The following is a 27,536-nucleotide window of genomic DNA, read 5'->3' on the forward strand; positions in this document are numbered from 1 at the left end:
GTAACTTATGACAGTGGGATCTTGTTACTACACACTCTGGAAAGATTCCTCGGTATTTTTCTTTTAACACCCCAATTCCTTAGACTTCTGTTGGCTTCTCCACCACAAGGGGTGCGTCTCCCTCCTCGCCTCCTGCTAAATCGTTCCCAAGAACAAACTGTATTCCTGGAACTGACACTCTGTTACTCACTATCACTGTTACTTCCCTAATCTTGATTTGGCATTCCATCCTGATGTAACACAAGGGAATGATTAATTTCTGTCCCCATTCCATAAATTAACACACTCTTGATTAACATGCCAGAAAGAGTGAAAAAATCTTTCATCTCTTACTATTAGAGGGTGAGAGAAATTGAGGGCTGCAGATGCTGGAGATGAGAGTTGTAAAGTGTGGGGCTGGAAAAGCACAACACGTCGGCAGCATCCGAGGGGCAGGAGAGTTAACGTTTCAGGTATAAATTCTTCATCAGGAAAGTGGGGGGTAAGGGAGGGGGAAGGAGGTTGAGAAATAAATAGAAGGGTGGGATGGAGCTGGGTGGAAGGGAGCTTGGAAGGCGATAGGTAGATGCAGGTGGGGTGTGATGGTGATAGGTCGGACAGGAGGGTGATAGGACTCCTATCGGTGGGAGGACAGCTGGAACCCTCAAACTGTACAGCATTAAAGTTGACTTCACCAAATTCCAAATCTCCCCTCCACCAATCTCTCCCAGATCCAAACATTCAACCTAGCACTGCCCTCTTGAACTGCCCAAACTGGCCATCTTCCTTCCCACCTCTCGACTCCACTCTCCCCTCCAACATATCACTATCACTCCCACCTACATCTTCTTATTGCCTTCCCAATGACCCTCCCACCAGCCCAGCTGCTCCCCTCGTATTTATCTTTCAGCCCCCTTGTCCCCCCACCATGTTCCTGACGATGGGTTTCTGCCTGATATTCGATTGTCCTGCTGTTTGGATGCTGCCTGATCTGTTGTGCTTTTCTGGCGCCTCACTTCTCAACTATTACAGACTGAGCAGATCCCTTATCTCACAAAATTATAACTTCTTGTCCTTCTTCCCCTGTTCTTTTTGAGTAAACTTTATCTTCAGAGATGAATTCTTTCAGAGATCAGGCACTGCCTCCTTACTCAGACCCTGCCTCGGCTGTGCACTCTCCTGCAGCTCCTCGTCTCCACTTGGGGTCTCCTTTACCAGTTTCACTAATGCCACTGGGCTTAGCCTCTTCTACCACATCTTTCCCCAAAGTGTCTTCATTCAACGCCCAGCACGGTGTGTCCCAGCTTACTCCAGTGAAACCACCTTTTCCCAGTGCCCTTCTTAAATCATCAGCACTGTCATTTTATGTTTTCCACTCACTTATAGTGAGAACACCTGAGGCCTTTCACCACCTTTCAACCCCCTTGGGCTTCTTTCTTCACCTGTGGTAAACTATTGTGCGCTACTGTTTGCTTTGTAATGTGTGATCTTCCCTTCTCCCAATTTCTATCCCTCACAGGATGCAACTCCTGCCAGAAGCTAAATATTATCTCATGCCCCAGTGCATATTTACCTGCCCTTTCTGCCGTGCTTCTCACTTCTTGAACTTTCGGTACATTCACATGAATTCTTACTATCTCTGGAAGTGAGTCTTTTAACTTCTCCAGCAAATTAATCTCCCTTCAAGCCTCACAGGTCTTATCCATTTTTAAGGCCAGCACCCACCTGTCAAAATGACTGTGGTTACTTCTTTCAAACTCAATATAAGTCTGACCTGGTTCCGTCTCTATTTTTCTGAACTTCTGTCTATATGCTTCTAGTACCAATTCATAACCAATCAAAATAACCAATTTGACATCTTGATAATCTCTTGACCCCTCATCTGACAGCACTGCACATACCTCACCAGCTGTGCCCATCAGCTTAGTCTGAACTAGCATTACCCACAAGTTCACTGGACACGTCATCTGCCTAGCCATTTTTTCAAATGAAATGAAAAAGGTTTTGACATTTTTGTCACCGAAATGTGGCAAGTTATTAACATAGTTGTATACATCCCTATGTTCTCCCTTCATCTCCATCCTGTTAACTTAACTTGCTTGTCTAATTCCCAACTTCTGCATTTCAAATCCTCTCTCTCTTTCTTTTTCTTCTCTTTCTCTTTCTTCTCTCTATTTCCTTCCCTTTAGTTATCTTCTATCTCCAGTTGCCACATTTGCAATTTAAGTTTTTTCTAACTCCACTGCAGTTTCCTATTTCTCTGATACATCAAAGTGCTTAACCAACTCCATTACAATTTCAGCTTCCCTTTTGTCCCTGGTTAAACCCAATTCCAACCTATTTGCTAATTCTAAAAAATGTCCTCCTTCTGTCTTTCTAAACTTCCTTGGAAAATTTGGGAACCTCTTTAGTAATGTTAAAAGCCATTTCCCTCACTTTTGATTTACTCAACCACAAGTAACAAAATTAAACGAATTTTCCCACTGGTTTTATTTGAAGATCAAAGTCACTAATTGCAATGAGTTGGAATTTGCTGGGACCTGTTGTATCTCAAATCTGTTCAAGTCGGTCCAAGTGCCACACGGCAAGGCCCCAAACTGTCATGACATCAATGTCGAACCCCTTTGTTAATTAAAATCACACACACTGAAAAGCTCACCTCCCATCATAATCTGTTAAAACGTGAGCGACAGAGAACTCCTAAATTCCACTAATAAACAACAAATAACAATTCATATCTGTGCAAGTTAGCTCGCTGAGCTTGAAGGTATGTTTTCAGAAGTTTTGTCACCATGACTAGGTGACATCATCAGTGAGAGTATCTGCTGAAGCTCTGGTGGTATGTCCCACCTCTCTATTTATAGGTCTTGGTTTCTTAAAGTGGGTGATGTCATTTCCGGTTATTTTAACAAGAGAATGTAGACAGGATCTAAATTAATGTGTCTATTGATGGACTTCTGGTTAGAACGCCATTCCTCTAAGAAGGTCCTTGCATGTCTTAGTATGTGTGTGTGCTTTGTCCCAGTCAAAGTGGTACCTTTCTTTGTCTGTATGTATGGAACATAGTGAGAGTGCGTCATGTCTTTTGGTGGCCAGTTGGTGTTCATGTATCCTCATAACACGACAACAGGACAGTTTCAATGTTCGAAAAGTGATTTTATACACACTGTTTAATCAATGTTTGTGTGGAGTTAAGTAGCATTTTTCACACGTACACAACACATTGTAAATGAACAACAGAGACACAGTTAACGAAAAATGATGCACATGATGTATAAAATTGATAAAACATTAAAACATGATTTGATCCTCTCAACGTTCCCTCCTTTTCTGGAATTCCCTACTCTACTCTCTCCTTATTACCAGGATGAGTGCTCCAAATTCTTGAGTCTAGAGTCCCAAATTATTTCAGTTAATCCCCTTCAATATATTGGCCTGTTGGGTTCTTTCCAAAGCGAGTGTCTGTCATATAATGGGAGATAAATATTCTGGCATCAGACTCAGCATTTGAACATATTACTCTGTTGTACACGCACTGTACCAAGGACCACAGCACACAGGCATTGCCAAACCATTGGGGAATGTTCATCTACTTCTTTCGATCATGTAGTTTTCTCATTTTCCACATCTCCAGATCTATACCCTCTCTCTCGTTCTCCCGTTGCATCTAGTTAAGAAATCCACCAATTATTCTTCGTGTCCCATCTCCCAAAACTCCTTCTTTCAGTTTATATCTAATGCTCTCTTCAAGATGTAATGTGGTTATAATTGAGCAATGTAACTACAAAGACATGCGGGAGGAGCTGGCCAGAGTTAATTGGAAGTGGAGCAGAGCAGGAAAGACCATGGAGCAGCAATGGGAGGAGGTTCTGGGGATAATTCGGAAGATAATACCAGAAATGCAACCCCAAGAAGATGAAACATACCCAAGGCAGAACAAGGCAGCCATGAGTGATAAGGCATCAAACCAAAAGAGAAAACATACAATGTGGTGAAGATGATTGGGAATCCAGAGAATTCGTTGCCTCTGAAACTACATAACGCTGGCATCACTGACACTACAGAGATCTTAATCATGGTCAGGGAGAGAAACAGAGGAAACACATTCACTTTAAACACAGAAGATGGTATTTCTCAAGGAAAAAGATTCAGGTGAATTAAACATTTGCATTAAGATCAGTTAAATGCTTTTGCGGAATGTGTCAGATTGGAAGCAAGACCCGGGGAGACAGACCCTCAGCAGAATAAGAGTTGAAAATGAAAGTATTTCCACATCAGAAATCAGTTTAGGTCACTGAGTGCAGGGCTGATGGGTGAATGGGTCTCAGTGAGACTTGGGGAACAGACAGCAGAATTGCATTGCAGATATTGCAGCTCGAAACTGTGTATTCATGTAGTGCTGTAGACCACAGCAGCAGGAGAAGCAGACCTGCATTCAACCACAACCTGTAACTTTTTGCCAGGGTAACACTTCAGTCTGTCATTACCATCAACACCATCTATGGCTCAGCGACGAGTGTGGGTGAACATGTCAGAGTCAGAATCACATGAACCTTAACCTGATGCGAACTCTTTAAAGCTACCAGACTTGACCAACAGATCTGAACGAAGCCCTGCCGTCCTGTCACGTTCAGTTATAAAATGGTGATGGACGATTAAACAAATGACAGGAGGAGAGGGGTCCACAAACATTCCCATCCTAAATAATGGAACAGACCTGCACATCCCCGTGTCTGCGTGGGTTTCCTCCGGGTGCTCCGGTTTCCTCCCACAGTCCAAAGATGTGCAGGTCAGGTGAATTGGCCATGCTAAATTGCCTGTAGTGTTAGGTAAGGGGTAAATGTAGGGGTACGGGTGGGTTGCGCTTCGGCGGGGCGGTGTGGACTTGTTGGGCCGAAGGGCCTGTTTCCACACTGTAAGTAATCTAATCTAATCTAATCTAATCTAATCAGTGTAAAAGAGAAGGATGTTTGATCTGCACCATCTTCTGCCAGAAGTATTGAGTCGATGATAGACTTCACCCTCATCATGATGCCAACAAAATCACAGATGTCAGTCTTCAACCAATTTCAATTGCTGCACGTGACATGAAGAAACAGCTGAACACAGTAGATATGACACAGGCAATGAGCCCTGACACCATTTCTGCAATAGGACTGAAGACTTGTGCTGCACAGCAAGCTGTGTCCCTGGGGAAACTGTTTCATTCCAGCTCCAACTCCGACATCTCCCTGGCAGTGTGGAAAATTACTCCCCTATGTCCCGCTCCCTAAGAGGGGAATAATTACAATCTGACCAATTACCACCCCCTCAGACCCATCACGACAGTCAAATTGGTTGGAGTTCTTTTTGACAGAGCTGGCAAACAGCAGAGAAATAACCAGCTCAGTGTGGATTCTAATAGGTCCCCATGTGGAGATGGTGCTGTTGTGGAAATGTCACTGGATTACTAATCCAGACCAGGCTAATGCTCTGGCAGCTGGTGGAAGTTAAAAACAATTAATAAAATATCGAGATCTAAAATCTGGGGTCAGTAACAGTGACGTTGAAGCCAATATGGATTGTAAACAGAATTTCCTCCTCCAATGTACTTTTAGGAAGTGAATCTCCCATGATTTGCTGGGCTGGACTAAAACTGACTCCAAAGACCCTGACATGTGATAAACATTTCAATGGTCTCTGAAACGGTCAATCAAGGCACTCATTTGTATCAAACTACTCCGAGGTCTGAAAGGATGAAACCGGACAGAACACCCGGCCTCAGCATCAGTGTCGGAAAAGGGAATGGGAAACACTCCTGTCGACCCTGCAGAAACCTCCTTCCTAACATCTGAGAGCTTGTGACAATATTTACAGAGCTTTCCTACAGACTCCATAGAAACAGCGGGAAAGGAGTAGGTCATTCAACACATTGAGCCTCCCCCATTCTAGTTCATGGAAAAAGCCTCCTCAATGCACTTACCCCACACGATATATATATCTGTTAATGTGAGTGACCTTGGGAAGCTAAAAATAAGTGTTGCAGTAGTACGTTTGGTCCATCGAGTTTGCTATCCAATTCATTGTAATGATGGTTGGCCCTTCATTTCCACACCGTACTCCTGCTCTCCCACCATCCCTTTACTGTCTCTAAATCCTTATCTATAATCAATGTCTGGGTTTCCAGGTGCGAGCGAATTCCCCAGGTTCACCAGTCAGTGAGTGCAGACATTTATTCTCATCTCAATGCAAAGTGACCTGCTTCCAATCTGCTCTCCCTGTCAGAGTTTTGTATATTTCACTGAGATCTCCACTCATTTTCCTAAACACCGTGGAATACTTATCCAGTCTCCCCAGTCTGTGCTCCCACAACAAGCCCGTCATCCCAGAGATCAGTCTGGTCATCCTTCACTGCTCTCCATCAATCTCAGGTTTGCCCTTTATTAGGTAAGGAGACCAAAACTACACACAATACTGCACAATGTTCGGGATGATATCTCACCAGGCCCTGTACAGCTGTAGTAAGACACCCTTACTTCTGGACTCACATCCCCCTGAAATGAAGGTCAACACACCATTTATCTTCCTCACTGCTTTCTGTTTCTGCAAGATTGTTTTCAGCGACTGGTGTACAGGGAGATGCGGATCCTTTTTAATGTTACAGCTCCCCACTTGGTGGGTCTGTGTACACTGGGCAGCGTGCCAATCTCCATGCCCAGTATTGTCATCTGCTTGCAGAACTCACTGCACTGCATGGGCCTCAGAGGTTTATGCAGAAGGAAAAAACAAACAGGAGCATACGTCCCTTTGTAGATCAACATGTTTCAACCAATCCCTTTCAAATGGTAGGCTGACAATTTATCGTTTCCACCAAAGGACACACCGTCACCTCTATTCACATTGTTCTCCATCTGTCACGTATTTACCCATTCACTCCACTTGTCTTCGTCTTCTTGGTGCTTTTTTACATCCTCCTCACCCATTCACAATCCCACATCCGTTAGTGCTGTCAGCAGGCTGGGATATATTGTATCTGATTCCAGTAACCAAATGTTTAAAGGGCATTGTGAACAGCTGGGCCCCAAGCACCGATCCCTGCGACACCTCAACAACCGTCCTCTGTTAATTTCTATTTATTTATTTCGTGAATCTGGGTGTCACTGGCTGGGCCAGCATTTATTGCCCGTCCCTAGTTACCCTTGAGAAGGTGGTGGTGAGCTGCCTTGTTGAACGCTGCAGTCCACCTGCTGTGGTTGACCTCCAATGCCATTAGGGAGGGAATCCCAGGATTCTGACCCAGTGGCTGTGAAGGAGCAGTGATATATTTCCAAGTCAGGATGGTGAATGGCTTGGAGGGAACCTGAAGATGATGGTATTTCCATACATCTGTAGCCCTTGTCCTTCTAGATAGACATGGGAGCTGGGAAGTTGGTCTCTGAGGATCTTTGGTGAATCATTTCATTGCAGCATGTAGATAGTAAAACACTGCTGCTGCTGCTGCTGAGCGTTGATGGTGGAGCATTGTGGATGAAGGGACAGTCAGACTAGCTGCTTTGTCCTGGATGGTATAAAGCTTCTTGAGTGTTGTTGGGGTTGCACTCATCCAGGCAAATTGGGAGTCTTCCATCACACTTCTGACTTATGCATTGTAGATGATGGACAGACGTTTGGAAGTCACGATGTGAGTTACTCACTGCAGTATTCTTAGCTTCTAATCTGCTGTTATAGTTACTGTATTTATGTGGCCAGACCAGTGAGTTTTTGAGCAATGATTACCCACCAGGACTTTGATACTGGGGGATTCAGTGATAGCAACACCATTGAATGCCAAGGGGCAGGTTAGATTGTATTTTATTGGTGATGGTCATGGTCTGGCGTTTGCATGGCCTGAATATTACTTGCCACTTGTCAGCCTGGATACTGTCCAGATCTTGTCGCATTTGGACATAGACTGCTTCAGTATCTGAGGAGCCACAAATGTTGCAGAACATTGTATAATCATTGGCGAACATCCCCACTGCTGACCTTAAAATGGAGGGAAGGTCATTAATGAAGCAACCTTGAAGAAGTTTTCGGTCACTGCCCGAGGGACTCCGACAGACTTGTCCTGGAGCTGAGTTGACTGACCTTTATCAACCATGACCACCTTCCTACATGTCAGGTATGATTCTAACCAGCGGGGCGTTTGCCCCTGATACCCATTGATTCCAGTGTTGGAAAAGCCCCTTGATACCACACTTGGTCGAAGAGAGCCTTGATTTAAAGGGCTATCACTTTCACCCTACCTCTGGAATTCAGCTCTGTTGTCCATGTTTGAATCAAGGTAATGAGCTCAGGAGCTGAGTGGCCCTGGAGGAGCCCAAACTGGGCGTCATTGACCAGGTTATTGCTGAGCAGGTGCTGCTTAAAAACACTGAGACCTTCCACCACTTTACTGATGATCGAGAGGAGACTGATACGGTGGTATTGGCTGGATTGGATTTGTTCTGCTTTTTACATACAGGAGCAATGATTACTTGGGGTAATTTTCCAAGTAATCAGGAAAAGCCATTGTTGTAACAGTATTGAAATAGTTTGGCTAGGGGAGTGGCAAGTTATGGAGCACAGGTTTTCAGTTCTATTGACATAATGGTGTCAGATTATGCACCTTTTGGAGTATCCAGTATCTGTAATCGTTTCTGGATATCGAGTGGACTGAATCAAATTGGTTGATGACTGGTAACTGAATTGCTGAGGACCACTGTAGGAGGCTGAAAAGGATCATCCACTCAGCACTTCTGACTGAAGATTGTTGCGAATGCATCAGCCTTATCTTATACACTGAAGTGCTGGGCTCTTCCATCATGGAGGAAGGGGTTATTTGTGGAATCTCTTCCTCCAGTGAATTGTTTAATTGTCCCCAACGTTTCTTGGCTAGATGTGGAAGGACTGCAGAGCTTAGATCTGTTCCTTTGCTTGTGGGATCACTTAGCTGTGTCTATCACTTACTACTTATGCTGTTTGGTGCACAAGTAGTCCTGATTGGTGGCTTCACCAGTCTGACACCCCATTATCAGGTATGGCTGGTGCAGCTCCTGCCATCCTGCACACTCCACTGAACCAATGTTGATCCTCTGGATTGATGGCAATTGTTGCGAGGGGGATATGCGGGAGGCCATGAGGTTATGCGGGAGTACAACTTGGCTGCTATTGATGACTCACGACACCTTATGGACATCCAGATTTGAGCTGCTAGATCTGTTCGAAGTCTGCCCTGTTTAGCAACGTGATAGCACCACCCAAAATGGTGGAGGTTATTCTCAATGTGCAGGTGTGATTTTGTCTCCACAATGACTATGCGGTGGTCTCTCTTACCGATCATGTCACGGACAGATACTTCTGTAACTGGCAGATTAGTAAGGCTGTGTTCAAGTATATATTTTCCTCTTGTTGGTTCTTTCCCCACCTGCTGCAGAACCAGTCGAGCAGTTATATCCTTTGGGGCCTGGCCAGCTCGATCAGTATTGCTGTCGCTGAGATACTCTTGGTGGTGAACATTGAAATCCCCCACCCAGAGTAGATCTTGCATCCGTGCTACCCTCAGTGCTTCCTCCAAGTGTTGGTCAGCATGGAGGAGTACTGATTCATCAGTTCAGAGAGGCTGGTACACGGTAATCAGCAGGAGGTTTCCTTCCCCATGTGCAAAGTAATGCCACGAGACTTCATGGGATACGGAGTCACTGTTGAGGACTCCAAGAGCAATTCCCTTCCAACTGTATCCCACTGTGCCGCCACTTCTGCTGTGTCCGTCCTGATGAGACAGGAGATATCTGGGGAAGGTAATGGGGTGTCTGCGATATAGTTATACTCACAGAATCATACCTTACAGACAATGTCAGGCTGTTGCTTGACGAGTCTGTTTATTTCTATTCACCGTTTCCTGCCAGCTGTCCCATTCTGGAAACATAGCCATATATTCGCCCCCAATCCACTCAGATTTGATTTCGCAAATTGGGCTTGGACCTTTACCAAAATCTTTCTAAAAATCCACATGTTTTACATCCATTGCTTCTCTTTCATTTGTCTCCCATTCTGTTTCTCAAACATAATTCCCATTTCATAAATCTACGTTAGTGTTGCCTATGACCAATACTTTCAGCCACAATAATTTCTCCTAAACCATTTACTTCTATGTTCTATGTTCAATGTACTCTATCATTTTCCTACACCAGACTTGGTTTTCCTTGTATTGTTTGAAAGTTCTGTGAAGACAGAACTGAAGTAGTGGCTTCATAGTTCTGCCATTTCCCTGTTTCCCATTCTCTATTCTCTGGTTCCAAACTGTAAGGAAACTGCACTTGTTTTCTCATATTTCTCACATTGACATAATTCAACCAGCTATTACAGTTCACTCTTTTAACCCTTGTGAATATACTCTTCAGAAAGCCATCAATTCCTGCCTTAGACTGCTCAATAATTGACCTTCCACACCATACACTCACAGGAGCACAGACTCTGTGCCAACAGAAATACAGCACAATCTATATTAGTCCCACTTTCCTACACCAGGCCCATAGCCTGGAATGTTATGACACTTCCACGTGCTCGTCTAAGTACTTTTTAATGATTGTGAGGTTACCCGTGATAATTCCCCTTCTCGGGAAATAATCCCAGAACTCCACATCCTCGAGGTGAAAAAATATTTAAATCCTCTCTGAACCTCAAACTTTTCACTTTAAATTGGGCTCATTTGTTCTTGACCCTCTGACTAAAATGAACAGCTGCTGTCTATCCACCCTGTCCATGTCCCTCATAATCTTATCCTCCTGAATCACGGACCACTCAGCTTTCTCTGCTCCAAAGTAAACAACCTGAGCTTATCCAGCCTCTCTCCGTGGCTGATATGCTCCATCCCAGTGAACATCCTGGTGAATCACCTCTGCACCCTCTCCAGTACAATCACATCCTTCCTGGAATGTGGCTCCCAGAACCACATACAGTACTCCATTTTGGCCGAACCAAAGCCCTTTATTGCTCTTATAATCTACACCCTGATTAGGAAACACAACACCCAAGGTCCAATTCTTACCTAGCCCATTAACCTGTCCAGTCACATTCAGGGATGTGTGGAGAAGCACACCCTGAGTTTCCCAGTGTGCTGCCATTCATTGAGTACTCCCCTGTCTGGTCCCTTCTCCCAAAGTGCATCACCTCATATCTATCAGGGTTACATTCCATCTGCCATTGATTTGCCCATCTGACCAATCATCTGCATCTTCCTGTAACTTAAGGCCTTCCTCCTCACTGTGAACCAACCGGTCAATCTTTATGTCAAACATACAGTTACTTCTCACACCTCCTCCACTCTCCACCTAGCCCCCTCCACATTCACATCTTTTTTTATGAATAACACAAACAATAAGGGACACAGCACTGATTCCTGTGCTACACCGGGGGACACTGGTCTCCAGTCGCTCAAAGAGCCTTCTCCCAGTCTGCTGCCATTAAGAAAAATCTCCTTGTAACCTGTCAAGGTCTCCTTCATATTGTGAGATTTTACATTATTTCTCTGTATCCCAGCTGGAAATTTGTCAAAGGCCTTCCTACAAAACTAAACAATTGACCTCCTCAAACTAATTCAATCAAATCCATTAGATGGGACTCCCTTCTGATAAAGTCATGATAATTATCCCTGATCAAACCTTGTGACTCTGATTGGAGTTTGATTTTCTCCTTCCCTATCTTCTCCAGAAGTTTTCTTAACAGTGATCTAATACTCGTTCATCTATAGTCGCCTAGACTATCTCTCCCACCTTTACTGTGAAGTGTAATCGTATTCTCAGTCCTCCAGATCTCTGGCACCTCCCCTATGGTCAGATTCTAATTAAAATATTCAGTCAGGGTCATTCCTCCCTTGACCCCGACAGCCGCCTGTTATACAACTCATTCAGACATGGAGATTGGTCCAAATTTGTACTGAACAAAACCTCAAATCCCTGCTCGTATTTTACATCAATCTGTTCAAGAGTTGTCCAGTCCATCTTCTTGAATTCTGTACCTGCATCCTCCTTCTCCCAAGTAAAATAGATGTGAAGGTCTCATGTTACAATCCATCGATGTTCTCCAGCTTGACACACAGATTGCCCCTTTGGTTTCCAATGTACACTGACTGTTTGCTGATTATTCTGTTCTACTTGTCCGTGTAGAATATCATGGGATTCTCCCAGATCTCACCTACTTGTACTTCCTCAGGTCCCTCTGTTATTCAGTCCTTTCGATGTTTCTAAGATTCACTACAATCACCTCTCATGTTTCGAAACTCGAGATTACAGGCTGAGTTACCCCGTCAGACAACCTTGCCAACTTAGGGGTTAATTTGGAGAATACCTTTTGCAGTTCCTCTGTAGTCAGTATATTCTTTCTTAGATTGGGACTCCGAGCGATACATAATAGTCTAAGTTTAGTCTCACCAATGCTCGATGCAACTGGTGCACGACATCCTCTATCTTCCAATTACATTCACATGAATGTAAACCTAATTTTTACTTTCCCATTTGCATATGTTCTTCCTCATACCTCTCGGTTTAACTTTTCTTATGAGCTCAGTATGTGAGTTGTTTTAAAAAGCTCATGAATATCCAACTATACATTATCCATTGGTTCTTCATTGCCTATGTCCACAAGAATCATCTTCAAACCATTCCAAAAAAAGTTTGTCACTTCTGGTTTTCCTTTCACCGGTACATTCTCACACTCCCCAGTTATGTTTTTACCTTCTAAATATCTAGCAGCATGTTCTTTGTAATCGAGTCCAAGAGATACCTGACTGCGGATGACAGGTTATCTGGTCTGTAGTTTACCATTCTCCAAATTCATCTCTCCTTAAACTGTTGGATAATATTTATAACCTTTGCCTTATCCAGATTGGCTCAATGCATTTCGGGAATGTGTCGGAAAATAAAGTGAAAATCCGCGATGCAATCAACATGTCTGTTGCTGCTTCCTCTGAAATTTTTGTATGAAGTACATCTAGTCTGTCAGATTTCTAAATACTCAATCCAGCTTTCTTTTCAAAGATGACCTCAACACTGATAAGAATGATCTTAGACGTTACTTGCACAAGTCCCATGGTCATTTTGTATTTCTGGAAGAATTTCTGGACATTCTTCCATGAAGATAGACACAATGAAACTGTTTCTTTTCCATGAGATTTCTCTGTTCTCTGCAATAAATTATCCTGAACGCACACCAACTGTTCCACATTTGGCCTTATTTTTATTTTTTTGATACATTGATAGACGCTTTTTAGCAGTCTTTATGCTTTTCTTTCTTTTGCACGCTTTTTCTCTTTCTGATTTTCTTCTCAGTTTCTTGGTCATCCTTTGCTGGGTCCTACATTTCTCTGAATCCACTGGCTTACTGCAACACTTGGCATTTTTCTAAGCTGCCTCCTTTCATCTAATAGGTAGATGAAGGTGGGGTTGAAAGTGATAGTCAGAGAGGAAGGAGGGTGGAACAGACTGATAGGGAAGAAGGTGGACACATAGGAATGTTCAAAAGGGCGGTGCTGATTTGGAAGGTTGGAGTAGGATAAAGTGGGATTAGGGGAAATGGAGAAATGGGGAAATCCACTATGATCCCCTGTGGTTGGAGGGTCACAAGGCAGAAGATGAGGCTTTCTTCCTCCAGGCTTCTGGTGGCTTGCGTTTGGCGATGGAGCAGGCCCAGGACTCTCATGTCCTTGGCAGAATGGGAAGGGGAGTTAAAGTGCTCAGCCACTAGGCGATGGTGTCGTTCAATGTGATTGTCCCAGAGATGTTCCCTGAAATGATCCACAAGTTGACCTCCTGCCTCGCCAATGTAGAGAAGACCACATTGTCTTTAATGGATGCAGTAGATGGGGCGTTCTGTCTCCCTTCATCACCTTTCACTTTCAACCCCACCTTCATCTCCCTATCGTAATCCCAGCTACCTCCCCCCTGCCGCACCCTCTTGTCATTTATCTCTCAGCCCCCTAGGCCCATAAGCTTCATTCCTGATGAAAGGATTATGCCCGAAACATCGATTTATCTGCTCTTAGTATGCTGCCTGACTGTGCTTTTCCAGCACCACACTCTTCGACTCTGATCTTCAGCATCTGTAGTCCCCACTTTCTCCTCACACCTTCATGGTCTGCATGACTCAGATTTCAAATGGTTACTTCAAATGCAACAAAAACTGTCGTGTCCTCAAACAGCATAAAAGAAAACCAATACATTGTTGTCACTGTTCCCAAAATGTCCTTTCTGGCAAAACTTTCAATTAGCTCTTCTGATCACTCAACACCAATTCCTCAATAACCTGATCTCCAGCTCAGTGCTCGACATAATGTTCATGTAAACCATCTCACACGCGGTCATGAAATCCATTTTCCCAGCATTAGCATTCAATTGGGTTAACACAGTTTAGATATAATGTAAGCAGTATATTATTACTGCAGTACCCACAGATGTGTTTATCTCATTTCCTGTTTTATAACATGTCCAGCAATTGTATTGCAGCTTTCACTTTGATATATAACTCCCATCAATGTTTGCTCCACCTTACTAGGTTCTGTGGAATCTGAGCGACTTGGGCCCTGGGGAGATTAATGGTAGAGATCATCTCACCACATCCTTTATAATCTTCTCAAACTTTAATTTCTCCAGATCTCCCGTTATGCTGATGGAGTAGAGAAGGGCAATGATTTTCCAACAATGCACTATATTCCCCCAGAGAGCTGAGACAGCTCTAACCTGGGTGGGAACCTTACAACAAGCTGGTAAAGTGTTGCTGCTGCTGTACAGGGTCTTAGTGAGATCACATCTGGAGTAGTGTGTACAGATTTAATCTCTTCAGTGAAGAAATGATGTTGTTATATTGGAAACAGCTCAGAGATGGTTCCCTCAAATGATTCCTGCAATGAAGGTGCTAGCTTATAACGAAAGGATGATCACGTTGATCCAGTAGCCATTGGAGTTTACAAAAAATATGGATGATCTTACTTCAACATAGATGACAGATGTAGTCAACGAGTGAAGCGAATTACACAGATAGTGGAGGAACCATTCCGTTCTCCAGTGTGTTACACAGGAACAACAGGAGGATATTCAAGCCTTCGACCCTGTTACACCAAAACAGGATGAGGCTATTCAGCCCCTAGCGCCTGATATACATTTACAGATGGAGGCCAATCAGCCACTCGAGCCTATAACAGTAGGCCATGCTGCACCAGTATCCTGTTAAACAGCAACAGGATCAGTCCATTCAGCCTCCTCAGGTCTGTAACATAGGAACTGGAAGAGGTCACACAGTGACTGGAGATTGTTACACTGGGATAACAGGAGGCTGTTCAGACCCACCGAGCCTATTGCAAGGGAATTAGATGAGGATAAAAACTATCTGAGACTTCTTTAATGAGAAAGGAAGTAGTAATTTCGACACGTGTCTGTTGTATGGGAACAAGATAAGACCAATCAACCCCTCGGAACCATCTCCGGATACATGAGGAGACCGTTCAATATTTCCATGGAGAAGTATGAGAAGACCCATCAGCCCATCAAAATGTTAGAGAGCAACAATAACATTCCATAATCTCCCAATCCTCTAAAGCATCAACAGGCGCAGATCATTCTGGCCTTGGAGACGACAACATGGGAACACCAGAAAGACGTCAGCCCATCGAGTTTGTACACCAACAGGATGGTGAGTCCATTCAGCCACACATGACTCTTACTCAGTAATTGGAGCAGATCTCTTAAAAACGTGTGCCCATTAAATAGGAATTCAAAGAAAACGTGAAGGTTTTCGAAAGGGAAGAACTTATAATAATGGTATACATTAGGGACTAAAGTGTAACAATAAACTATTGTAATTTAAGGCTAATTGTTAGAGTCCATTGTTCAGGACATTTGCAAAATTAAACCACAATCCGTCAGAGTCAACATGGTTTTACAAAGGACAATCAAGTTTGAAGTGTTTGCTTGAGTTATTTGAAGATGTCACAAAAAAGGTGGATCGTGGGAGATGGAACATCTCTGGTCTTCCTGAAGGCATTGGATGTGTCGCTTCTCCAAAGACTAAGTGGTAAGAGCACACAACATGGGTTTAGGAGTAGTTTATTCGCTTGGATGGAGGATTGGTTAACCAACAAAATGCAGTCAGATGGAATAAATGTGTCATTTTATTTTGGCAAATGCAATTTGTGGGGTGCCATTGATTTCAGTACTCATGCCTCAACCATTTGCGATCGATGGTATTACTGTATTCGGTTGATGGGATAGAAAATACAATGCCACATTTTCAGATGACTCTCACATCGGTGGGAAATTACTTTGGAATGACGATGCAAGAGATTTTAAAACTATATGGATAGGTTGCGTGAATGGGCCAAAATTTAGCAAGGAAAATTAATGGGAATAAACATGGGGCTATTCATGTTTGCCAGGATAATAGAAAGACAAATTATTATCTAAATGGAGAGAAAGTTCAAAGTGCTTAAGTGCAGAGGGATCTGGGTGTCTGCTTGCATATCACAGAAAACCTGCCTGCAGGTACTGCAAGTAATGAGAAATGCAAGCATAATTTCAGTGTTTATTTATAAAAGGATAGAGTACAAAGGTAGGGAGTGTTGGTGTAGCTCCGCAAGGTATTAGTGAGGCTGCAACTGAAGTATAGTTTGGGGGTCCGGCAGAATGAGGTGTTTCCATTGGAGGCAATTCAGAAGAGCTTCATTAGATTGATTCCATATTCGAAGTGTTTGCCTTATGAAGAGTAATTGAGCAGTTTAGGCCTATACTCTCGAATTTATAAGAATGAAAGGAGATCTCATTGAAGTCTGTAACATTCTAATAGTAATTGAATGTGTAGATATGGAGTGGAGTTTTTTTTTCATGTGGCGCAATCTACAACAAGAGACTAGAGTTTTAGGGTGGAGAGATGGCAGGAAAGTGGAACAGAGGCCGTGTTGACATCAGTGTCATCGAGGGGTTGGATTCCTCACAGATGCTCCTTGTTCTTATTCAACCCTTCGACAGTGTTTCACAGGAATGGGGGAGGACTGGGTATCATACACGAAGCAGGCACTCAGGATAAATCAGTCTCAATCAGTTGGAGGGAATGTAACCAGTAGGGTCACACAGTGACCAGCGCTTGGTTCTCAACTATTTACAATCTATATTAATGATCAGGTGGACGGAACAATATACATATGCTGAGTTTGGTGATGTCGCTGTGGTAAGCAAGAGAATAAATTATCAAGAGAGGGTGGAGAGTCTGCAAACAGATTCAGAAATGCAAAGGCAATAGATAATCGTTTAGCAGGTGGAATTTAACATGATTTAACCTGTCATTTCATTTACATGAATAATAGAAAGCAATATGTTACTGAAATGGAGAGGGATTACAGGACTTAATGATACTGTGTACTGGGGGGTTCACTCAGCCCCGTTCAGACATGGGAGGTTTTGCTCCATCCCTGATCGTCTGCTCCCAGACACTCCAAGTGACCCAATTGCTCGCCGTACACATGGAATACTTTGATCTGGTTAATTGGTGGTGGGGATGGTGTTTTGAAACGTGCATCAAGGGGATGGACTTTATCCAAGATATACTAATTCCTTTCTACGTGGAGACCCGATGACGATGGGAATGGCTGACTGCTTCTGAATGAAGAGACCATGACTGCTGCCAGGACCGTGGGTATTCGCCAACATGATGTACTGTGATGGGCACACTGTAACATTAATGGAGAGGGAGAGAACTCCTTCAGTTCCTCTACCTCTCCCCATTGACATGGATACTCTGCAGATGCCATGGACACCATCGGGAATCCCACTATACTGGATACAACCGGCAGCTCCCTGCTGAGGGAGAAACAATCTATTTACCTCATCCACCATATATATCCTCCATCATCGAATGGTGACATTGATGTTGAGACACTGGGAGATGATGGATATGTCACCCAGTCCTGCCTGGAAAGTTCTGGATCATAGAAGCTGAATGAAACAGTGACCCTAACAGCCACTGGCAGCACCATCCTCCCCCTGGTGTGAAGCTGCAGGTCATGTTGAAGGAGGTGACACCGCTCTGTGACCAGCTCCTTGTTCAGTCAGGGTCCCCTCATATTTTGATCCTGGGTTAAGTGGAGTTTGGGAAATTGGTCCTGGAAAATCCGGGGTGGATACAGCAGATCCCTTTCCCCACACACACTCACTCCGTGGTTTCAGAGCTTCACCTCTCTGCAGACTCTGCTCCATTTGTTGTTCATGTTGCAGGCTCAGATGCTGTAGCTGCAGTCCCCATGCTCCATCCAGAGTTGGGCCAACAAATCCTCAGGTCTCCCTGAATGTCTGAGGCAACTCACAGCACAACCTCCAGCAAAACATCCCCTGCCCCTCCAATAAATTTTCAATTGCAGAAGCCAGTCAGAAGCCCCTCACTACAAGTGTTTTGGACCAGACCAGTTTCCCTCAAAATATTTCCAGAAGGCCGTTTCGACCCAAACCTTTCCTTATTTTAAATATAGATGGGAAGTGTGTGTTCCAGTTATGTTGTGACTCGTCAAACCACTCAACATTGAGCAAAATATAATCTATTCAAATGCTTTAGTTAAAATACAATCAAAGAAAAGAACGTTTTTGATACCGTACCTTCTTGGTTTACACCACTTGGCACAAAGATATATTCAAATACAGATCCTTACAGCAGTTTTCCAATCCAGGGGGAAACAAGCTGAACAGAGATCTCAGAGAGAAAAGCAGCTGGGGATCATGTATTGAAACTTCCAACCCTTCTGGGATCCCCAGCAGCTTCTGAATACTGCAGCTAAAAGCAAAATGAGGTGATCTGTTCTGGGAGAGTTGGCCACTGCCCTTCCATTGTTACCAAAATTTTAATGAAACCTAAAATCTCAGTTATTTATTTAAACTGTTTTCAGACAGCAGTTCTACACCTCTGCCTTTAACACCTCTCTTAAAAAAAAACAAGGGAAATAATCTTTTTACAGTGATAGCATCATCACAACACCATCTTTAATAAAATAATCCATCAATACACAAAGGTGGATTCATTTTAGACATCCTAATCTTCCTCTATTAGTAGACTGAAATGCATATATATTACATTGACTCTGAGCATACAAATATTCACATCTATTTCGATTTCAATCATTTTACTCCTGCCACAGAATGCCTTTGACTTTCTTCATCCAAGTCTCCACACTTAGGTTTTCTTGCCCTGTCACCTATATAGTTTCAAACTGAATGGCAGCAATAATAAGCTCAATCGAAACAGACTGGCATTTTTCTCCCTAATCTTCTCCAAAAACTTTAAGGGGTTATGTTCAGTGATAAAGATTTGTCTCAGGTATGTTATTGGCAATGTAAATCCGAAATGTTGTAACACCAACACCAAGCTCAATGCCTCCTTCCCCATTGTGGAATAAATCTGTTGATGTTTCCACTGGACACTCCAACCACACGTTACATAATGGAGCACTTCTCATCTCTCCAATAGTCCTTTTGAATGACATAGCTTCTCATGTCTCAGCATAAAAGAATTACATGCTTCTGTACCTCTTAATGCTCTAACCTCTTTACCTGCTACTCCTGGCCTATGCCAGTAAACCTTAACGAGACCTCGCACATTCTTCTCCATCTCTCACAGAAACCAAACTTTGATTTCTGAACTCAATCATCATCATCAGCCATTTCAGCTTCTAATCTTACCGTTTTAACTCTGCTCTTCCACACGAGTTTTCACGACTGTAGGAAGTGAATTGTTGAACTTCTCCAAAGTAAGAATCTTTCTAAGAGTGTCTTAGATTTGCTCTTTTTTTAATACCCTTACCACCTTTCAAAATTACTTTGTTTGATCTTTTCAAACTCAATGTGCGTTTAACCAGAGACCCTCTTTTAGATTTCTGTAACGCTGTCTGTCAGTGTCTGGCCCAAGCTCATATACACTTCAGATGGTTTTCTTCACCACTCCATACTCCCCAGATACCTCCTCCGATAGGGATGCAAATACCTCTCAGCTTTGGATCAAATAAATCCACATGGTCACTGGAGTCTGCTTTTGTTTAGCCACTTTCTCAAATGAAATTCAAAAGGCTTCCCCATCCTTCTCATCAAATTTAGAGAATGCCTGGATGCATTTAAACAGAACCTCGTTAGGCCATTGGTGACAATAGGGTTGCTCAACCGCACTATCCTCCTCATCCCACCGACATTCTACCTTCATCTCCACCTTCTATATCAACTTTCCTCTCTAATTGCTACCGTTTTAAGTTGAAACTCTCTGCTTTTGTTCTGTCCTTTTCTCTCTTTTCTCTTCGTTTCCCTTTCTTTTATTTCTACTTTTCATCATAATTCAAACTCTTTCAATTCCTTCTCAGGTTCAAAGACCATCATTTCAAATTCAATTCCAGCCATTTCCAAAGAGTCTGATGGCGGTTCCACTGAACGTAATTGCCGATCTATAGCTGTAATTATCTCTCATTTTCTCACAGACAATCGCAACCCTAACTCCAGGTTGTCTGTCAATTCCTAAAGCTTTACCATCATTACCTTTTGTGAAACCGCCAACTTCACTTTTCCACACCCAGAGAACTCTTAATTACTGAATCTTTATACACAAAATACTGTTTAAACCAACCGAATTCAACATCCAGAAAAAAGACACTATCAACTACCATACACGACCTTTGAACCCAATTGCCTCCTGGTGCATACTCTCCAATGTCTGCATGAGCTTATTCTGGATGATTTGGTTTCCTCCCATAATCCAAAGATGTGCATGTCAGGTGTATTGGCCATGATAAATTGTTCATAGTTTTCAGGGATGTGTGGGTTAGTTGCCTTCGTCGGGGTAAATGTGTAATAATAGGGTAGAGGAATGGGTCTGTGTAGGTTACTCCTCGGAGGGTCGGTGAGGACTTGTTGGGGAGAATGGCCTGTTTGCAAATTCTAAATCCAATTTTGTATTATCGATTTAGAACCGGACAAGAGTCCCCAGTTTGCTATAGTCGAACTAGGCTGCCTCAAACTATTTTAAGAAGGTAGGTTGGATGCCAACCTTTCCTTATTTTAAAGGTAGACGTGAGTTGGGTGTTCCAGATGTCAAACTATTCAAACCACTCACCATTAAGCAAAATACAATATATTTAAACACTCTAATGAAAATCCAATTAGAAATGAAGATGAATTTAGAATAATTTTTCTATTGGCAATCTTAACCGAATAATGGATACAGTACCTTCTACTAATGAACTGTTCCAGTATATCAACATCCCATAAACACACCCCTTCGCAAAAAGGACCATTCAGACATGCATTCTTGCATACAGTTCTCCAATCCAGGAGGAAACACCATCAAGTGAGGTTCCAGAGAGAATACCAGCTGTGGATAATTTACTGAAACTTACAACCCTTCTGGGACCTGGTGATTGTTACAGCTACAATATAAAACAAAATAAGAAATCCTGGTCTGTGCCAGTTGGCCATTGTTACTGCTATTTATTTAAAAACCCTAAAAGCCCCATAAGTTATTTACTTGAGCCCTTTTCAGTAGGAAGTTTTGCCTTTAAGGCCTCTTACTGAAAAAAAGGGAGAAAATAACCTTTTATTAAAAAAGTGACAGCATTGTCAGGCAATTTATATGCGTGGTCCTTCACTCAGTGGGCTTCCTTTTGTTACTGATCGCATGGTCACCTGAGAGAGACAGCCACAGGTACAGACCAAATTACAAGGATGTTTCTCATAACTTCTGAAACACGCCATTCCATGGACCATCACATGGGACATACCAGGAAGTGAACAACAGCTTGACACACCCCATTTCATTATTTCTGAGCTACACAATGCCAGCACTCGATATATTAGGGAGGCCAAAACCCAAGACCAGGGAAAGAAAGAAAGGGACAAGAGATTCACATTAAAGACAGAAACAGACAGTTAATTAACAGAAAAGATGTTGTGGAAATATGTGGAAAACGTCAGGGCAGTGGGACTAACTGGCGAAGAGAGATCCTCGTGAGTAAAATTACAAGAATGAGAACATTGAATAAAGACATTGTCAGATCAGCTGAAATGGTTTGTTACATCAAGTTCTCAATGTGCTTCACAGAACACCACAAACAACATAAACTGGGACAAGATGACAGCCCAGCATGGAGAGCTCTGCAGAGCATGCTAGTGTGTTGCTCAGTAAACTGTACTATCTGCACAGCATAGAGAGTATTGCAAACTCTACTATCATATGCTAACTATACTCACAACAGATTTACTGCTTACAGTGGGAAGGTTTGCTCTCTCTGCGCGCGTGTGTGCGTGTGTGAGTGTGTGTGTGTTCATCAGAGACTGAGAGTGTGTGTGTGTGTGTGTGCGTGCGCGCGATTGGCGTGGTTGAATGCAAAACTCATTGTTTGAGAAGGAACGCACATGGAGGAAATTATTTTAAATACGAACAACAGGCAAGCTTTTTGTTAATCAGTAGTGAGAACGAGAGAAGTTTCAATGGCAGATGAGCTAAGGTGTTTGAGAATGTCAAAATAAAGGCATTGCCAGACACAATAGCAATATCTATCGGCGTGCACATGAATGACAGATGGATGGGAGTCTGGTGTGAGGTTGAATCAGATTTGCTTCAGCACGTTTGAAGCCGGGAGTGTCAGCAGCAGATTATTGGCTTCATTAAGATTGTATTTCATAGCTCAAGGTTCAAACAACAGATGGAATAAACCAGTGAGATATATTCTGGAGTGGTGAGTGTTTCAAGTTAGACATGTTCAGGATATGGTGTTAAGAATCAGCTCATAGTCAAAGGGATCTCCCACAGTTGTGACCTGACTGTTTCAGCTGCAGATATTGGCCAGGAATGGGATGGAAACAGTGGAAGGAAGTGGAGTTTGTAACCAGAAGAGTAGAAAGTGTCCTCCATGCTCTTAACAGCAAAGGCAATGAGACAATGCATTGTGGTTCTCCCCTGAAACTGAATAGTTCAACATAGAGACCCGTGAGTAACACTGCCAGAGCAGAGAGCGAGACAGTAATTGAACACCTTCATTGATGCAGTTAGTAGTGCTCTGTAGAGTGAATGTGTGGATTGTGAGATTCAACAGGAACAATAACAGTGGCAGGAAGTGTAGACAATATGAAATAACAATAATACACTCATAACTGGTGTATAGAAAACAAAATCTGGATAGTGACACTCACCAGGAACACCAACGATAGCCAGGAAGGGATAATAAAAGTATTGAATAATGAGAAGAGCGAAATAGATCTGCGATGATAATGACAACCAATCAAATTCAGAAAGATACCAAACATAATCAGACAAGCTCCTGTATATTGTTGGAATATTCCTGTCTAATGTCCTCAGATTCTGATCCATTGTTGGAATATTTCAGTCTAATGTTCTCAGATTCTGATCCATTGTTGGAATATTTCAGTCTAATGTTCTCAGATTCTGATCGATTGTTGGAACATTCCAGTCTCATGTTCTCAGATTCTGATTTCTCCTCCCCTTCTCTCTGGAACTGCTGATCCCTGATGCTCTGCTCATGTTATGGGTTGACACATTGAACGGAGCCCATTTATCATTAAAAGATGGAAACCCTCCACTGGGATAATTAGAATCCATGGAGATTGGCATTAATCACAGTCACTGAACAAGTAGGCTCAGTTAACCAATTCAAAACATCACTTTTCATTTACTGGTTTTGGACGGAATGGATAAGGGTTGCTGAGGGTTGGACCATAAATCTTTCAATATTTTAAATCTTTTTTCCCTTGTATATAAGAGTATTAACAGAACACTGCAGCGGCCTATATATGTTCCACTCTGCTTATGAAAATAGGCAGTTATAAAATGACAGATCTGCTGCGTAAAAAAACAAACGTCGGGTGGGCAAGTTTCTAGATACCTGAAACAAAGTACGGTACTTATTGACCAGTGTGAGGCTACTCCTGGTTTTAATGCCCTGTTTTCAAATCCTTTCATAACCTTGAGTCAGACCATTGACACTGCTGCTCAGTAACAGACCAAAGCAATTCTGTCCCTATGGGCCCCTTACAGAGGGATAGGAGAAGGCCATTCAGCCCATATTTACCTGTTGCTACTTGAAAAGGTAGAAAGTTGGAATATTGGCACATTTTGCCAGCAGAATCATTCAAAACAAAGAGATTTGTCGCTGCAGCTGTATGAGGTGTCACTGAGAGGGCACCTGGAGTACATTGTGTTATTTGTGTTTCTGTAACTGAAAAGGAATGGGACTCCATTAGATACAGTTTACTGGCTGCTCGTAATCCGCAGGTTGCTGTGTCTCGGATCTGTTACACAGGGACAGGAGGAGGCCATGCAGCCTCTCGAGTGTGTTTAGAAGAACTGGAGGAGGCCGTTAAGCCTCTTGGGTCTATTACAGAGGGACAGCATTTCCAGTGTAATACAGAGGGACAGGAGGAGCCTATTCAGTCTCTCGAGCCCGTTACAGAGGCACAGGAAGTGTTTATTTAACTTTCAAGTTTGTTATGCATAAACATTAGTTTTAAATTAATTATGGAATCGGAAATACCTGATGTCAACATTAAAGTTCTAACTTTGAACAAGGCCAATTTTGAAAGTGCTAGGTGAGCCCTGTGAAAGGCTGATTGGAATACCCTATTCACAGGTAAAGGGATGGTTGGAAAATGCAAGGCCATCAAAACGTGGTTTCAGAGAGTTCAGAGCCAACGTGTTCCTATTAGTGAGATGGGCAAGGCTGGTGGGTGCAGGGAGTGCTGGATGGTTAGATATATTGATGTTATGGTCAAGGTAAGGAAGGAGGCATATGTCAGATAAAAAGAGCTGAGATCAAGTGAATCCCGAGAGGTGTATAAGGGCAGCAAGTGTATCATCAATCGGGAAATCGGGCCAGGAAAATGTGGACAAGAGATTGCTTTAGAAATTGGGTTAATGAGGCATTGAACAAATTCTACAAATCCTTCAATGGCAAAAGATTAACTAGGGAGAGAATAGGGCCCCTTAAAGATCAGTAAGGCTACCTATTTATGGAACCACAACAAATTTGAGGGATACTAAACAAGTATTTCTCCTCAGTATTTAATGTGGAGGAGGTTACAAAAGGGAGAGAATGAAGAAATATGCAATGATACCTTGAATAGTGTCTATATTACAAGGAGGTGTTGGACATTTTAAAACACATAAAGGTGAACTAATCCCTGGGACCTGATCAGTTGTATCCCAGATGTTTGTGGGAAGCTAGGAAAGAGATTGCTTATGCTTTTGCTGATATATTTGTAACATTGATTTTCACAGGTGAGGTGTCAAAAGACTGGAGGGCAGCTAACATAGCGCAATTATTTAAGAAAGTAAAGAAAAAACAGGTAACTCTAGATTGGTGAGCATGACGTCAATGGTGACTAAATTGGTGACGGGGATTTCGAAGAAAGAGATCGATATGTATTTGGAAAGACAAGGACTGAAGAGGGCTTTGTACAATTGAGATTACGTCTCACTGACTCGGTGGATTTTTTTGAGGAAGTGATGAAGATGATTGATGAAGGCAGGGCAGTGGATGTTGTCTTTATGCAATTCAGTAAGAAAACTGAAGACAGTGAGGAAGGATATGGCAGGTTACAGCGGGATATAGAGAAGCTGCAGAGCTGGGCAGAAAGGTGGCAAATGGAGTTCAATGTAGCTAAGTGTGAAGTGATTCACTTTGGTAAGAGTAATAAAAAGATGGATTACTGGGCTAATGGTAGACTACTTGGTAGTGTGGAAGAGCAGAGGGATCTTGGTGTCCATGTACACAGATCTCTGAAAGTTGCCACCCAGGTAAATAGTGCAGTGAAGAAGGCATATGGCGTACTGGCTTTTATTGGTAGAGGAATTGAGTTCCGGAGTCCTGAGGTCATGCTGCAGTTGTATAAGACTCTGGTGCGGCCGCTTCTGGAATATTGTGTGCAGTTTTGGTCGCCATACTATAGGAAGGATGTGGAGGCACTGGAACGGGTGCAGAGGAAGTTTACCAGGATGTTGCCTGGCATGGTAGGAAGATCCTATGAGGAAAGGCTGAGGCACTTGGGGTTGTTTTCTTTGGAGAAAAGAAGGTTTAGGGGTGATTTGATAGAGGTGTACAAGATGATTAGGGGGTTAGATAGGGTTGACAGTGAGAACCTTTTTCCGCGTATGGAGTCAGCTATTACAAGGGGGCATAGCTTTAAATTAAGGGGGGGTAGATATAGGACTGATGTTAGGGGTAGGTTCTTCACTCAGCGAGTCGTAAGATCATGGAATGCCCTGCCAGTAGCAGTAGTGGACTCTCCCTCTTTATGGGTATTTAAGCGGGCATTGGATAGGTATATGGAGGATAGTGGGTTAGTGTAGGTTAGGTGGGCTTTGATCGGCGCAACATCGAGGGCCGAAGGGCCTGTACTGCGCTGTATTGTTCTATGTTCTATGTTCTAAAACCACAATGTTCTACATGGTAGACTGGTTAGCAAGGTTAGACTGCATGGAATCCAGGGAGAACTCGCCATTTAGGTCCAAACTTTTCTTGAATATTGGAGACAGGGCGTGACAGTGACATTTGTTTATCAATCTTGGAGACATGTGACCAGTGGCGTGCCGCAAAGATCAATAGTGGGTCCACTGCCTTTTGTCACTGATACAAATCATTTACATTTGAGTATATATGAATTATGGTCAGTAAGGTTGTAGATAATACCAAATTTGGTGGTGTCGTCGACAGTGATGCATGATCTCTCAGACCACAATGGGACTTTGTTTAGGTGAACCGAGGAGTGGCAGATAGAGTTTATTTGAGTTAAATGTGAGGTGTATCATTTTGGCAAGACATATCAAGGCAAAACATATAGGTAGGGTCCTGTCGAAAGCTGCCAATCAAGGAGAATTCCATAGAAGTTATCGAATCCCTACAGTGAGTAAACAGGCTTTTCGGCCCATCGAGGCCACACCGACCCTCTAAACAGTATCCCACTAGACAAACCCCTACCCAATCCGTCAGAGCCTGCATTTTCCATGGCTAATCCACCTCGCCTGCACATCCCTGGGTACTTTACTCAATTTAGCATGGCCGATCTACCCTTATCTATATATCTTTATACTGTCAGAGGAAAACATAACATCCGGAGAAAACTCATGCAGACACGGGGAGAATGTGCAAACTCCACACAGGCTGTCATTCAAGGATGGAGTTAAACCCAGATCGCTGCGCTCTGAAGCAGCAATGCTAGTCACTGAGCTACTGTGTCACCTTGTGGTGCAGGTTCTCTGTTCCTTGAAAGTGCCGTCACAGGTAGACAGCGTAGTGAAAAAGGCACTTGGTGATCTTCCCTTTATTGGTCCGTGCTTTGAGTCTAAACATTTTCACGATGCGTTGCATCTGTACAGGACATTGGTTTGGCCACTTTTGTCATATTGCCTTTAATTCCAGTTTCCCTGCTGTCGGAAAGATGTTGTCAAACTTGAAAGGGTACAGAAGAGATTTAAAAGAATGTTGCAGGTGTTGGAGGGTTAGAGCTACAGGGAGAGTTTGGATAGGCTGGGGCTATTTT

This window comes from Chiloscyllium punctatum, chromosome 33 (assembly GCF_047496795.1).
Source record: "Chiloscyllium punctatum isolate Juve2018m chromosome 33, sChiPun1.3, whole genome shotgun sequence".
NCBI lineage: Eukaryota > Metazoa > Chordata > Chondrichthyes > Orectolobiformes > Hemiscylliidae > Chiloscyllium > Chiloscyllium punctatum.